At 44.0% G+C, this 16222-nt stretch overlaps 1 long non-coding RNA gene across 1 annotated transcript; it reads left to right on the forward strand.

Moving 5' to 3' along the window:
- The first annotated feature begins 10133 nt into the window (after positions 1 to 10133).
- Positions 10134 to 16217, forward strand: LOC116512667. The gene is made up of 2 exons (XR_004255910.1): positions 10134 to 10176; positions 15836 to 16217. It is a non-coding gene; the product is annotated as an uncharacterized LOC116512667 (long non-coding RNA).
- Positions 16218 to 16222: the final 5 nt, after the last annotated feature.

Consider the following 16222-nt stretch of genomic DNA (forward strand, 5'->3'; position numbering starts at 1 on the left):
TGGCCGCGGCCCCGCCCTCCCACGCCTTATCAACCAATGGGAATGCCTTCTCTTTTCCTCTCCGCTTTCCCCCCCCCCCCCGCTGCTCCTAATTAGATGCGGGGAAGGATGATATTCTAGCCACGCCCACATCCCTGCAGATCACCGCCCCGCCCCCTTTTGCTTCCTTTGATTATATATCGAGGTTGACCGTTGAGTGGCAGCCCAAAACTCCAATTCCTGGCTCAATCATGGGGTGATCCGGATCTTTGCTACCTAAATAAGACAGCCTCCCCACCTTCAGTGCACATTCTCTCTTGCATCCTCTCCCTTGGGTGTGGTTGTTCTCCTTCGCTCTTGATGACTTCATGGAAACATCTATATTATTTCTCTGGGAGCGGCCCAGATGTTCTGCTAAAAATATAAAGGCAATGTCTGCAAGCAGAGTTTGGTTGCTTGGTTCGCACATAGGGCAAGACATAGTGGCTCAGAGGCTAAGACACTGAACTTGTTGATAAGAAAGGTTGTCAGTTCGGCGGTTCGAATCCCTAGCACCGTGTAATGGATTAAGCTCCCGTTACTTGTCCCAGCTTCTGCCAACCTAGCAGTTCGAAAGCATGTAAAAATGCAAGTAGAAAAATAGGAACCACCTTTTGGGTGGGAAGGTAACAGCATTCTGTGCGCCTTCAGTGTTTAGTCATGCCGGCCACATGACCACGCAGACGTCTTCGGACAGTGCTGGCTCTTTGGCTTTGAAACGGAGATGAGCACCACCCCCCTAGAGTCAGGAACAACTAGCATATAGATGCAAGGGCAACCTTTACCTTTACCTTTTTATGTACTGTATACATGTACATAACTATAGGGGGCAGTGTTCAGCTCTGTTTGCAGACCATGAAGCCAGCACTGTCTCAAGACATTTCTGCGGGCATGTGGCCAGCATCACAGATCCCTGTGATCTTCCCACCAAGTGGTGCCTATTTATCTACTCACATTTGCATGCTTTCAAGCTGATAGGTTGGCAGAAGCAAGGATCGGAGCTCAGCCCATCGTATGGAGTTCAGGTCTCGTGTGGGCTGCTAGCTGACAAACCCAAAGTCTTAACCGCTGAGCCACCACGCTGCCCAAATGTAGGAAAGTGGTTTCTATTTTTTTTTCTTTCAGAAAGTTTTCATCTGGAAATGTACTAAAACAAGGTCTGTCTCTTTTCCTATCTCCTTAGGGTTTTTTAAAGTTGTTATAAATTAGTGTCTTCTTTATATCATTACAAAGGAATAGTTTTTTTTCTCTGTTGCTGTTGGGAGAAATGTCCTTCTGGGTTCAGCGCCAAGTGGGGAAAAAGACACTGGAGACATGGAGGCTGCGTGGAAAGGTGGTTTAATGGTGGACAGGACCAGATGGCTTGAGTTCCTGAACAGAAAGGGTGGGGATCACATGCTCTCAGATGTTGGGTGAAGAAGAGAAGAGAAAGAAGGGCTGAAAGTTCCTGGCTTTATACCAGTGGTGGGTTCCGGATCCCGGTGCAACCGGTACAGTGCAACGGGACCGGGCATCCATCACATGAACGCTGGCAGCACGCACGCACTTGTGCAGCACGCGCATGAGTACTTACCACCTGCGACGCTCTGCAACGCCTCCGCAATGCTCCAGCTGCTCGGTGGAGCGTCGTGCAGGTGCCATACGCTCTGCGCATGTAAGCCCCGAACAGCTCAAATACAGGTAAGGAGCAAGGGCGGGCGCAGTGCCGGATTTAGATGAAAAGAGGCCCTAGGCTATTTCACTTATGAGGCCCTTTCACCTCCCATTTTTGTAAATTGCATGAGAGACAATAAAATACATAATTACTGTGATATATATCAATATATATCGATATATATAGCTGGCCTCCTGACGGAGGGCGGCTCTGCTCTGCGGCAAAGGCAGGGAGGCCAGCCGCCTCCCCTGCTGCGCTCAGCTGCCCGGCTCGGCCCCCTCGCCCTCATCTGCCTGGCCGCTGGTGGGCTCCACGTCGACAGGGCGGCTACTGGGAGCGGCCGCGCCTCTCGCCTGACCGCCGGTGCCGGGAACGTGGGCGGGCTCCCCAACTGCCACGGCGCTGGAACGATCTTAACCAATACATTTTTATGTTTGTTTATTAGTCATATGCGTAGAATTTCTCCTTATTTTCGCTTCAGTGTTTTAGTGTTCACTGTTTTTAGAATAGTGTAATTTTAATTTTGCTAACAATTTGAATGTAGGCCCCTCTTGATCTTGAGGCCCTAGGCTGAAGCCTAGTTAGCCTATAGGAAAATCCGGCCCTGGGTGGGCGGGCCTTCCAGAGCACCAGAACGGAACGGTACCTGGTGCTCCCAGCAGGCACCAGTACGCCTGTACCGGGGCGTACCAGTCGTATCCCACTTCTGCTTTATACTCTCTGTTCAGCCCCACCTCTCTGTTTCCTGTTCCTGTGTAAGAAAATGTATTCTGATTGGTGGTCAGACTCCCATGGGGTCATGCAGGGGCAACTCTTTAGGTTGTGCTTTGAGTTTGGTTGAGCATTGCTTCTTCCCAGGTGCCCTGTGGTGAGATTCTGTAGAAAGCTAATCCAACCTTTATTGTGTAAAGTAGCCTAGCTCAGGCTTTAATGGCTCATTTATAAAGGGCGGTGGGAAAGGAGCTGCAGGGAGCTACCTTGTCTTTAAAAACATGTTTCTCCCTTTTCAAATCCAGAGAAATATAATATTTTCAATATTTCCCAGGATATTTCAGTTTTCTAGCAGAGGGGTGGGTTTTGACTTCCTACATTGCAATCCCAGTTTTAACATGCTCTCCAATGAAGCGTAGCTAAGATATGCATCTCAGTCAAGCATTTTAATTGGTATAACATTTTCATCTGCTTCTGCATTAAAAAAAAAACATTACAGCCACCTATCATTAAACCCCTTGAATAATAAGTTTTAAAATTCTGGGTATTTAAAGTAATTTGATTGTGTGTGTAAGAGCCCACCCTGGTGTCCAATATGAGGAAAAGCAGAACAGAAATATTTTATAAACAAATAAGGCATCACTCATCTATTATTGAATCATAGGGCTGGCAGCAGAGGTGGGTTCGCACCAGTTCGGTAGAACCGGTTTGTCAAATCTACCGAACAGGTTAGAAGAGGTTCCACCAATGGACCCGGAAAGCAGGCCACACCTACAGAAGAGGTTCCAAAAATTTTTGAAACCCACCACACACACACACACACACACACACACACACAGACTTACACAGAAAGAGAAAGAGAGGAAGAAAGAAAGAAAAAAAAGAAAGAAAAAGTGAGAGATGAAAGAAAAAAAGGAAAAAGGGACAGAGAGACAAAAGGAAGGAAAGAGAGAGAGAGAGAGAGAGGAGAGAGAAAGAAAACACATGGCCGGCAAGCCACTCCCACCAGGTCACATGGCCAGCAAGCCACTCCCACAAAGGAGGCCACACCCACATTCGAAAATTTTTTGAAACCCACCACTGGCTGGCAGGCACCTTGAAGGTCTTCTAGTCGTACCCTCTGATCAAGGCAGAAGACTTTATTCCATCCCAGACAAAGGACTGTCCAATCTTTTTTCTGAAGACATAATAGAGCATCTACACTTCTGCATTCTTGATAGTGTAGGAAGTTAACACCCACGCGTCTCTTAGAAGAATGAAATATTCTAGGAAATATTAAAAGGGCAGAATATTTCCCCTAAAAGGGAGGCAGAAACTCAGCTCCCCCCACCTTTTCCAATGCTCCATTAAGGCCAGGGCCAGTCTATTCTACATAACAAAGATCTACTTCCTTCAGGCAGAGTCATAGGAGGAATTGCCCAAAGCCCCTTCATTACATCATCACCCAGCAAGAGTCAACCAAGCCTGGGACACAGACAACCTACAAAGTTATCCCTGCATGACCCCATGGGAGTCTGACAACCAATCAGAATACAAGCTCAAATTCAAAAGCCCAGAAAGGGCATAAAACCCAGGCACTCTCAGCATCTCTTCCCTTTTTTGCCCAGGACCTCAAACCATGTGATCCTGTTGCCTATTTTTCTCTTCCATCTGGTGTATTTGCAGGCAAGTCAGGTAAATGTTATTAAAGGATGTCAGCTTTCCTGAGCTATAGCTCACTTCGTCGGATCCATTAATCGGAAGCATCATTACTGCATCTGATGAACTGAGTTGCAGCTTGTGAAAGCAGAAGCTTTTTTAATGAAATGTCTTAGCTGGAAAAGAGGCTACCAGACTCCAGATTTAGTAAGCAAATGTGTCAGACAGTAAGAGGAAACTAATACTAATAAACAATTTTTGTTGTATTTATTTTGTACAATGAAGATAAAGCAGTGGTGGGTTTCAAAAATTGTTCAAACCTACTCTGTGGGTGTGGCCTCCTTTGTGGGAGTGGCTTGCCACCCATGTGACCGGATGGGAGTGGCTGGCCGCCCATGTGACCGGATATGAAGATGCCGACGACACTTGTCAGAACCACCTTAAATTACCTCACACACAGCACCGGCATGCATAAGAATATGATGTAAACTTGTTTTTTAAAAGGCATCTTTGGTTTGCGTTAAAACAACTTCAACACACGCAATGTTCCGATTGAACCACAAACGCAGTAGTCATCCTTACCTTCCACAGAGGCACTGAGTTTTATCAATATGAGCGTAATAGTGTAGAATAATCATATCCAAGGACCAGCGGTGGGTTTCAAAAAATTTTGGGACCTCTTCTGTAGGTGTGGCCTGCTTTCCGGGTCCACTGGTGGAACCTCTTCTAACCGGTTCGGTAGATTTGACGAACCGGTTCTACCGAATAGGTGCGAACTGGTAGGAACCCACCTCTGCAATAAAGGCTGTACTACTAATTCCATACCATGGTTCATAACTGTGCTTGAATCCATCCAAAACAATAAACTGGGACCTGTCTGCATTTCCACTCTTAAGGCCACTGCATAACCGAAATGGCACCAACAAAGGAAAATTAGGGAACGACGAGCAAGCTAGGAAGATGAACAGGGATTCAAAAAATACGTTTAGGACCCCGTTGGTTTCTTCTCATGAAGTAGTTTAGTGATGGCTGAGCACAGTCAATAATTAAACATAATCCTTGCCTTACAATCATTTGTTGATTGACCTTTCGAACGAAGTTACAGCAGCATTGAAATGAGTCATGACCTTTTTCACACTTTTAGCAGTATTCCCAGGATAATTCCCATCATCATTCACATGTTTGACAACTGTCTCACATTTATGACGATTGAGTGCCCTGGGGCCATGGGATCCTGTTTTAGCAATAGCAATAGCAGTTAGACTTATATACCGCTTCATAGGGCTTTCAGCCCTCTCTAAGCGGTTTACAGAGTCAGCATATCGCCCCCAACAACAATCCGGGTCCTCATTTTACCCACCTCGGAAGGATGGAAGGCTGAGTCAACCCTGAGCCGGTGAGATTTGAACAGCCGAACTGCAGAACTGCAGTCAGCTGAAGTAGCCTGCAGTGCTGCATTTAACCACTGCGCCACCTCGCCACTTTCTGACCAGCAAAGCCAATGAGGAAGCCAGATTCACTTAACAACCGTGCTACTAATTTAACAACAGCAATGATTCGCTTAACAACTGTGGCAAGAAAGGTCGTAAAAAGGTGCAAAGCTCACTTAACAAATGTCTCCCTTAGCAAGACAAATTTTGGACTCAACTTTGGTCATAAGTCGAGGACTACCTGTATTCGCTTTATTAAATAAGTCTCACTTAACAACTGTCTCACTTAGCAACATACATGTTTGTAGTCATAAGAAAAGGATTACCGGTAGATATAGCAAACTGTCTGATCTTGAAGGACATATGGCTGGAATGTCACCCATGGAACTCCCAGCAGAAAATTCTTCCTATGTTATGACATTTTGTTGCTGGTCCTGTTCATAAAATAATATTTAATAATACTGGACGTGCAGCTAGTCTTCACATAACAAGCAATTAGCAACTGCTTAAAATTATGATGGATCCCAAAAGTACTTACGACTCGGATTTGAACTTTCAGGAGCTGTCCTTCCCCCCATATTAATGTGACCGTATTTGGGGTGTTCAGCAATTTACCCTCATTTATGGCCATTTGCAGTTTCCCATGAGTAATTTAGGACATTTTTTTTGTCCAAAACTATTTTTATGCGGTGGCTCAATAACTAAGACACTGAGCTAGTCGATCAGAAAGGTCGGCAGTTCAGCGGTTCGAATCCCTAGCGCTTCTGCCAACCTAGCAGTTTGAAAGCATGTAAAAAATGCAAGTAGAAAAATAGGGACCACTTTGGTGGGAAGGTAACAGCGTTCCGTGAGCCTTCGGTGTTTAGTCATGCCGGCCACATGACCACGGAGACGTCTTCAGACAGCGCTGGCTCTTCGGCTTTGAAACGGAGATGAGCACTGCCCCCTAGAGTAGGGAATGACTAGCATATATGCGCGAGGGTAACCTTTACTTTTACTTCCAATTTCTGGAAACAATGGGTTTGTTGTGTTTGTGTTGTGACTGTTTCTTTAAAGTTTTGTATCCATTTTATTATGCCTTTTTAAAAATTTGTTCTGTCTCCATGTCCTATGAGTAAGAGTTTATATGTGGATATTTTTTTTAAGTAGACAAGTGGAGGATTACACTTTCAGCTTTTTGGAGACTCTCTGAAGCATTTAAAATGAGCAAGTGAATAATGTATAGGACATTACTCCTTGTTAGCCTCTGGGAATTTTTTTTAAAAGCATGTAGACAAATTATTAAAGCAACTGGAAATAGAAATTCCATCAGAAATCCCAGCAAGTACTAGAGAACACATCAATAGCAGGATTGCTTTGTTTAAAAGGTCATTTGTATTTTGTTCAGTGGGACCTGAAATATGAAGAAGTATACATCTCCACATTTCTCTTGGCAATATAAGGTAAAGGTAAAGGTTCCCCTCGCACATATGTGCTTGTTGTTCCCAACTCTAGGTGGCGGTTCTCATCTCCGTTTCAAAGCCGAAGAACCAGCGCTGTCCGAAGATGTTTTATTGATTTATTACCGGTCACTCTCTGAATCGCCCTTGGTTAACTGGGATGAGGCAGAACGTGTCCCCCCTCATCGTTTCCGCTAATCGAGGGATATAGGAAACCACAGACTTTTTACCCTACGTGATGGGAGAGATCATGGAAAGTCAGAATTATCTTAACACTGAACTGTAAGTTTGCTATTAAGAATGCCTGATAATAAATTTGATCAAAAGAACATCCTAAGCGTGGAGTTTAGCTGCCTGCCTCGGGCAACCACTACGACGCCGAGGCAGAACATCAACCGTCATAAATATGAACCGGTTGCCAAGCACCTGAATTTTGATCACATGACCACAGGGATAATGCAACGGTCGTAAGTGTGAAAAAGATCATAAGTGACTTCTTTCAATGCTGATATGTTCTGACCCTCTCCTCCATCCAGTAATGAATCCCGAGACAAGTTTAACTGGAACGTCACAGCACTTTATTAGCAAGAAACCAAAACCTCGGTGGCTGAAAGCCAAGATTAACAAACAGATAAGAACCTTGGCAGCAACTCAGACTTCGACAGATAACAGCTTCTCCTGCGTTAGGAATGACGTTGAATCCTGCAAAACCAGGCTCCTCCCAGTCTCTCTGTAAATACTATCTTGAGAGGAGCCTAATTACAATCACCTGGGTCCAATTATCTTTGATAACTGCGTAGGTGCTCTCTACGTCCAGGAACAACTCCCTTGGCTCCTCCCCACTGCTCCAATGCTCAGGCTCCTCCTGGTGGCCAACCAGCCTCTCTGCGCCCTGCTCTGAATCGGAACCGTGTCCAGGGTCCTCCACATCCTCCATAGCCGACTCATAGGGCCCTTCGCTGTCGGAGTCTGGTGGCAGCTCCAACGGCTCCTGCTGGGCCACAACACTGATGTAACTTCGTTCCAATGGTCACTAAACAAATGATTGTAAGTCAAGGACTATGTTTAATCATTGAATGTGCTCAGCCATCACTAAACTGCTTCACGAGAGCAAGGAAACCAACAATATCCTAAGCATTTTTTGAATCCCTGTAGACCCTGGCCTTAAGAGTGGAAATGCAGGCAGGGCCCAGTTGATTGCTTTGGATGGATGCAAGCATAGCAATCAACAGTGGTATGGAATTAGTCTCCTCTTCCTCTCTGAAACATTTGCTCATGAAATCAGGAGGAGTCTGGTAGCCTCTTTTCCAGCTAAGACATTTAATTAAAAAGCTTCTGCTTTCCCATTGGCAAATTTCCCAGATGGTGATAGTCCCTACAGGTTGTCGTTGACCTAAAGCTATTTGGGTAGAGACCATTCAAAGTCACTGGGGGGGGGGGGATTACGACCTCCCACTTCATAACCATTGCAACATCCCCACAGTCAGGTTATCAGAGTTATGTCCAGGATGTGAGGGGATATTTTCATAGCTCTCTTTCTGACTCATGCAGTATACATGAGTACTCAATGGAAGGCAGGTTGGTAGCAATTATTTTTTTCTGCAGTTCTAATTATCCTCTGAAGTCTGCGTCTGTCTTGTTTGGTTGCAGAGCCAAACCAGACAGTTATAGAGGTGCAGATGACACTCAACAATTCCTCTGTAGAACTGAATCAGCAGCTCTTTGGACAGTCTGAGCTTTCTGAGTTGGTGCAGAAAGAACATTCTTTGTTGTGCTTTTTTGATGACATTTTTGATGTTCGGGAGTTAGCATGAGTAACAAAACATCTCCATTTAATAAACTTTGGTCTAGTTGCCATATTTAACCTTTTTAGATATTAACAGGCTATATAGGAACTTTAGGTTTTAGATCCAGAACAAAATTTTAATCCAGAGTTATGCACTTTTGATTCTTAATCCAGAGTTATGCACTTTTGGTTCTTGTCAAATCTTTGAGGAAGACAGATCAGAAGCAGAAGGCAAAAGAAATCCATAGGAATTAGTGAGACTCTTGACAACTAGACAGCTTTTTAATGTTTCTCTCTCCTCTATCCAGGTGAGTTTTTCGTTCACCTGCTCCTGTCTTTCTGGGCTAAGCTGATGTTTTTGTGATGGTGCTTTAAACTTTCTTCAAAGTCTCAGTACCTTTCTACAGTTGCTGATGTAATACGTAATTTCTTCGTTGATTCCTATTTCTATAGTTCCTGGTCTATGGATGCCTGTTTCTTTTTATGGGGTTCAAATTTTAAATGTAATTAATTAGTTTAAATTTTTAATAATTAAAAATAAAGTCCAAGTACAGAGAGCACAGGAGAATCTGGAAAGCTGTTAATAAGAATTTGATATGCAAACATTATTTTCTCTTTAATTTTTATGCACAATCCATGCAGGACAGAATTAGTCAATAACTTGTTCTTGGAGCTTATTGGTTTTTCAGAGATTTCACCCAATAAAACAGAATAACAGAGTTGGGAGGGACCTTGGAGGTCTTTTAGCCCCTGCTCCAGATGTGGTATTCAGCCGGTTCTGACAGGTTCTGGAGAACTGATAGCGAGAAATTTTGAGTAGTTCAGAGAACCGGCAAATAGGCTGGCCCCACCCACGCTGCCTCCCAGCCGATCTTTTGTTGCCCTGAACAGGAGAACGGAGCTGGAAAGCAGGTGTAGGAGGAAGGACACCCAGCCCTCTCCCAGAAAAATGAAATATCCTAGGAAATATTGAAAAGGCAGAATATTTCTCTGGATGTGAAAGGGAAGAAACAGAATAGCTTCCTGTAGCTTCCTGCCCATCCCCCTTTGTCAATGGGCCATTAAGAAGGCCAAGCTAGTCCCTTTACATAATAAAGACTTCTCCACTTCAGCTACAGGGAGTGGGTGGGATTAAGGTACTTTACCCAACTCACCACATGGCATCTGAGAACTCAACCAAACCTGGATTCAAAACACAGCCTAGAGAGTTGCCCCTGCATGGCCCCATGGGAGTCTGACAACCAATCAGAATACATTTCTTACACAGGAAGAGGAAACAGAGAGGTGGGACTGAACAGGTTATAAAAAGCCTAGCAAGCCCCTCCCTCAGCCCTTCTCTTCTTCTCCACCAACATTGAAGCATGTGATCACCTTTCTGTTCGGGGCTCAAGCCATGTGGCCCTGTCCAACAATAAACCATCTTTCCAAGCAGCCTCCATGTTTCCAGTGTCTTTTCCCCCACTTGGAGCCGAACCCAGAAGGACATTTCTTTCATCACAGGTTAGTGGGGTGAGGAGGGAATGGGGATTTTGCAGTATCCTTCCCTGCCATGCCCACAAAGCCACACCGTGCCCATCAAGCCACGGCCACAGAAACAGTAGTAAAAAAAATTTGAATCCCACCACTGCCCTGCTCAAATAGGAAAAAAAAATGCCTGTCTAATATCTTCTTAAAAGCCTCCAGTGATGGAACACCCACAAGTTCTAAAAGCAATAGCAATAGCAATAGCAGTTAGACTTATGTCTTTCAGCCCTCTCTAAGCGGTTTTACAGAGTCAGCATATTGCCCCCAACAACAATCCGGGTTCTCATTTTACCCACCTCGGAAGGATGGAAGGCTGAGTCAACCCTGAGATTTGAACAGCCGAACTGCAGAACTGCAATCAGTTGAAGTAGCCTGCAGTGCTGCATTTAACCACTGTGCCACCTCGGCTCTTACTCTGTAAGAGTAAGCCGTTCCTCTGGTTAATTCTTCTCACTGTTAGGAAGTTTTTCCTTAGTTCTAGGTTGTTTCTCTCTCCCTGATTAGTTTCAATCTATTACTTCTTGTCCTGCCTTCATAAACAGGAAACTATATTTATTTACGTGAATGAAACCTGCCATCTAGTGGCAAGCAAGGAAGAAGAAAAACAAAACCAAGGGCACTTGAATTATGTAAATTATTTTACAATACGATTATGGAAAATCTCAGAGCTCATTATTTGCCTTTGTTCACTTGCTTGTTTCTTACACAATTGCTCTATGCACAAGTCCTAAGTCTACATAGTTTACAGCCTCTAATAACAAGATAAAAAGACAGAAAATAAAGTAAACAGAACAATTAAACACTGGAATGACTTGTCTCTAGAGGTTGTGGGTGCTCCAACACTGGAGATTTTGAAGAAGAGGTTGGATAACCATTTGTTTGAATGCTATAGGGCAGTGTTTCTCAACCTTAGCAACTTGAAGATGTCCGGACTTCAACTCCCAGAATTCCCCAGCCAGCGAATGCTGGCTGGGGAATTCTGGGAGTTCAAGTCCGGACATCTTCAAGTTGCCAAGGTTGAGAAACACTGCTATAGGGTTTCCTGCCTGAGCAGAAGGTTGGACTAGAAGACCTCTAAGATCTCTTCCAACCCTGTTCTGTTAAAATAAACCCTCCAAATGGGCGCAGATTCCTGAGAATAAGAATGTGAAACACTTAAGATGGGTATATAAGAGAAACAAAGGAAGAACTGCTGACAGACATCCAAATTTTGATCATGTTAACCATGGGGCTCCTGCAATGGTCATAAATGTGAAACACTGTCATAAGTCACTTTTTAGATGCCACTGTAAGCTTTGAATGGTTGTAAGTTGAGGTCTACTTTTACACGATTTTGCTAACGCAAGATGGATATTATGAGGACTGTCCAATCATGGACTTATGTTTATTTTGGCAATTGAGTAGATATTCAGGTAAGTTTATCCAAGACATCCTATTCTCAAATCAACCCCAGTATTATTGACCTACACTGAAATGACCCCCGTTTGTATTTTCACATTAATTGGCATGTATCCAAGGTGATACAAATGCTTACAAATCTTTCCCAAACTACATTTGGATTTTTCATCCTTACCAAATATGAATAAATTTCTTGAGATAATGGTCTTAGTTATTAATGTCACCATGAGTCAGCAGCTTCGACTGAACAGAACTATGATGCCTATAATTATAGTTTATTTCCAGACAGCTAGATGTCCTGATTCATAGTAGCTTGCGCCCTTAAACTAGATATGCTCATTATTCAAGATTCACAAATCTGAGAAGAAATCAAAATCATTTCTTTAAATTAGCCAAAATCCAGAGTGCTTCCAGGTGGTTGAGATAATTCTTGTTGCTAAACAGAAAACAAAATGCACAGATGGGTACAAGATACTTTGAAGAGGATTTGAATGTTCCATGTATCATAACTAGAAAGTGACGACAGGCACCTAATTATTAGGTTTACCGAAACTGTTCTGAAAGCCAAATGACATTTGGGCAGTCTGGATCACAGCAAATATAGCCTTCCAAGTCATTTTCCTGGCTCACAATGATGCTTTCTAAGTGCTGAGAGAACATTGTCTAATAAGGCCAAAGGACTGAAAGTCTCGGAGATGCAGAAGCTGGGAGTTGGAAAGCCTTCCTGGAAGAGAAAGATGTGGTGGCAGGCAGCTCTCTTTGGGAATTTCTGCTGCTCTCAGATTTCCTGCTGCTGCTTCTTCTGGGTCTTGGGACGGGGCAACAGAGAAGTGAGCTTTGGCTAGGGCAGTGATGGCTAACGTTTTCGGTCAAAACTAGAGCATGGGCGTGCATGACTGCATGCATGTGCCGGAACCCGGAAGAGAGCAGGTAGTTGCCGCGCATATGTGCAAGCATGTGGCAGCCAGCTGCTCTTCTGGGTTTCATTGCATGCATGCATGCTGGCCAGCTGATGGCCAGCTGCTTTCTTCTGGGTTTCAGCACACGCATACGCACCGGCCACTGGTTTTTGCGCGGAGACCAGCTGGCTGGCATGCATGTGTGCACTGGAGCCCAGAAGAGAGCAGCTGGTGACGGTGCACGTGTCCATAGAGAGGGCTCTGTGTGCCACCTCTGGCACCCGTATCATTCGCCATCACGGAGGTAGAGGAAGTGGGCTGGGAGTCTAAGCAAATTTCTTAGTTGGAAAGAGGCTAACTACTTTTTTGAAACGTTCAGCAAAGACTGAGAGAGAGATGGTGAGCAAGTAAGGAATAAGGAAGATCTCTGTGCAGGAGGGAGGGATGAAGAGTGGGATGGAGGAGGAAGATAAGGAAGGAGAAAGGGAGGGAGGGTTAGGGGTTAGGGTTTGGGCTAGGGTTAGAAGGAGGGAGGGAGGGAGGGGAGGGAGGAATAGGGTGGAGGAAGAAAGTAGATAAGGAATGAGGGAGGGAGGAAGAAGGAAGGAGAAACAGAGGGAGGGAGGGAGGAATAGGGTGGAGGAAGAAAGTAGATAAGGAATGAGGGAGGGAGGAAGAAGGTAAGGAAGGAGAAAGAAATGGAGGGAGGGAGGAAAAGTTTCAACTAACAAAACGAGAAGAGATGCAAAATCAAAGCAGAAAAAGAGGGGAAGAGAGATTGGTGAGGAAAATGGAAAAGAGGTATAATTTAGATGGAAGTTCTAGACTGTATCATCTTACATATGATCTTGAAAAAAAATTATAGAACAGTGATATGTGTCCTGGTTAATAAAAAGCATTGCCAGCCAAACGACCAAATAACATTCTACTTTCACTACTTTGCCCTGGAGTAAAGTTTTGAAATTATAATTTGCTTAATGACTTATTGTGATACTCTTCATTTTCGATCCACTAGAAATTTTTTATTACGATGCTTCAGTGTTGTGCCTGCTGTATTGATGAACTAGTTCTCGTGGGATACTTGTGACAATTTAAGCACATTAAGGTGCTCGTTTTTCTATTCCTTTGGTGGCCTTCAAATTCTTATATTTTGATTTTCATTTTTTCACTTTTTTTTTTAAAAAAACATCTTTTTAATTAGGAAAAAAAAGATGGGAAGTGGGCATGCTAGAAAGCAAAGAACGAGCATTCAGCATAATTGTTATTCACAGAAGTGCTTCTGGGCCAACAGACATTCCTGGAAAATAAATGTTGGTTGGCTGAAAACCATGTTTTGTTTGGAAATGTGCCTGCCTGTCAGGAAAAGTAAGAAATTGACATTGGACTATCATCAAGAGCTAGAAAGGGTGGCAGAGAGAATCGTAACCATTTGCTTTCTGACCTGGCTATCTCTTATCATAGCAACCATTTCTGAATAGGCACTCCTGCCCAATGGCAGCCATTTTGTGAGTGTGTCCACAGGCTCTCAAAATTCCAGATTTATTCACTGGCGTCATAAAGGATGTTTATATAGTGAAAACATTTGACATTCTCCTCCTTACAAGAAGTCATAACATTTAAGTTATAAGACGTGTTTATTACAAAAATAGATATATAGCATTTACAAGATGCAATGATAGTCTGTAGAGCAGGGGGTGTCAAATTAAAGACCCACAGGACAGATTTGGCCCAAGAGGGGGGGGGATTGCTTAGATATGGCCCACAGTGCCGCCTTGGAAACAGCAAAGGACTGGCCCGCTGTGCTTCTGCCAGTGAAAAAGGAGCTCGGGAGGGCTGCATGTAGGCTCCCCAGCTCCATTTTCACTAGCAGAGGGTTGCAGGAGTGAGGAAAGAAGAGAGGATGGAAGGAGAAAGGAAGGAAGAGAGGGAAAGAGCAGAAGACAGATAAGGTGAAGGTAGATAAGCAAGAGGAATGAAGGAAGAAGTGAGGTGTCTCGAAGAGGGGGGAAACATTTAGTGACCAAAGTTACCATGGCATTGAAAAAAGTGACTGATGACCATTTTTCACACTTAGTGACCGTTGCGACCATTTTTCACACTTAGCGACCGTTGCAGCATCCTCATGGTCACGTGATCAAAATTTTGTTTGGCAACAGATTCGTATTTATGCTGGTTTCAGTGTCCTGGGGTGACCTTTTGACAAAATATAAAATTTTGAATCAACCCCCCCCCCCTCCGTCAATGGTGTCTCTCTTTACCAATCTGAAAATCTGGTCACCTTAGTCGAGCTGGCCACGCCCACCCTGGCCACGCCAACCCCGATCCCCCGAGGTCAAACATAACCCTGATGTGGCCCTCAATGAAATTGAGTTTGACACCCCTGCTATAGAGTATCTATTAGTTTTCTAACTCCACTGTAATAACCTGCATTTCTAGTAACTAGGAAGCTTAATTATAGAACAGCATATTATATGCTGTGCATTATATTTGATTCTAGTATGAGATTGGGAGAACCTCTCTACTATACAGGTTGTCCTCAATTTGCAACACTTCATTTAGCGACTGATCAAAGTTTCAATGGCAGTGAAAAAATGACTGATTATCGTTTTTCACATGACAGTTGCAGCATCCCCATGATCACATGATCAAAATTTGAATGTTTGGCCACTGGTTCATATTTATGACGTTTGCAATGTCCTGGGGGGGGGTCACATAATTAGCTTTTGCGACCTTCTGACAAGCAGTCAATGGGGAAGCCTGATTCGCTTAACAACCGTGTTACTAATTTAACAACTGTAGTGACTCCCTTCGAAACTGTGGCGAGAAAGATCGGGAAATGGGGCAAAACTCACTTAACAAATGTCTCCCTGAGCAACATAGATTTTGGGCTCGGATGTGGTCATAAGTCAAGGACTACCTGCCAGCTCTCCAAGTCAGATAAAATCTGTGATTGTAAATCCTCCCTTGAAAGACTTTGCTGGATGTGAATGAGCAGAATTCACAGTAAATTAATAAAAGGGTTTTTTTGTCAGGACAAGGAGTTTGCTTCATGCCCTAAGAGCCGAGGTGGCGCAGTGGGTAGAGTGCAGTACTGCAGGCCACTTCAGCTGACTGCTATCTGCAGTTCAGCGGTTCAAATCTCACCGGCTCAGGGTTGACTCAGGCTTCCATCCTTCCGAGGTGGGTAAAATGTGGACCCAGATTGTGGGGGCGATATGCTGACTCTGTAAAGCGCTTAGAGAGGGCTGAAAGCCCTATGAAGCGGTATATAAGTCTAATTGCTATTGCTATTATACAACATTTTCCCATATGCAAGAACTTTTCAATTTGCTTTGCAGAAAACAAACATACAGACCTCTATACGGATTTATGAGAAACAGGTGCACCAGGATGGTGTACAAAATTCCAGTTACGTTGTGATTCACACGATGGACAAGGATCACTACATGCTGAGCAAAGAGTTCTGAGGGACTTTGCTAAGACCAGGCTGACTAGATGGGATGGAAAATGAAACGGAAGTCCTGTTTCTTTTTATTGCGATGCAACAAGTCACAACACGATTTGCTCTCCTGTGCCAAAATCCCAGGGTAACTTCTAAACAGGCGTTGTCTTCTAGACTTTGTTTTGGAACCATGGCAACTTTAAGATGTGTGAATATCAACTCCTGGAATTCCCCAGCCAGTGGGAATTTCCAAATATGCTGCTCAGCTTCAAAGATGAGAAGT

This window comes from Thamnophis elegans, chromosome 8 (genome assembly GCF_009769535.1).
Source record: "Thamnophis elegans isolate rThaEle1 chromosome 8, rThaEle1.pri, whole genome shotgun sequence".
NCBI lineage: Eukaryota > Metazoa > Chordata > Lepidosauria > Squamata > Colubridae > Thamnophis > Thamnophis elegans.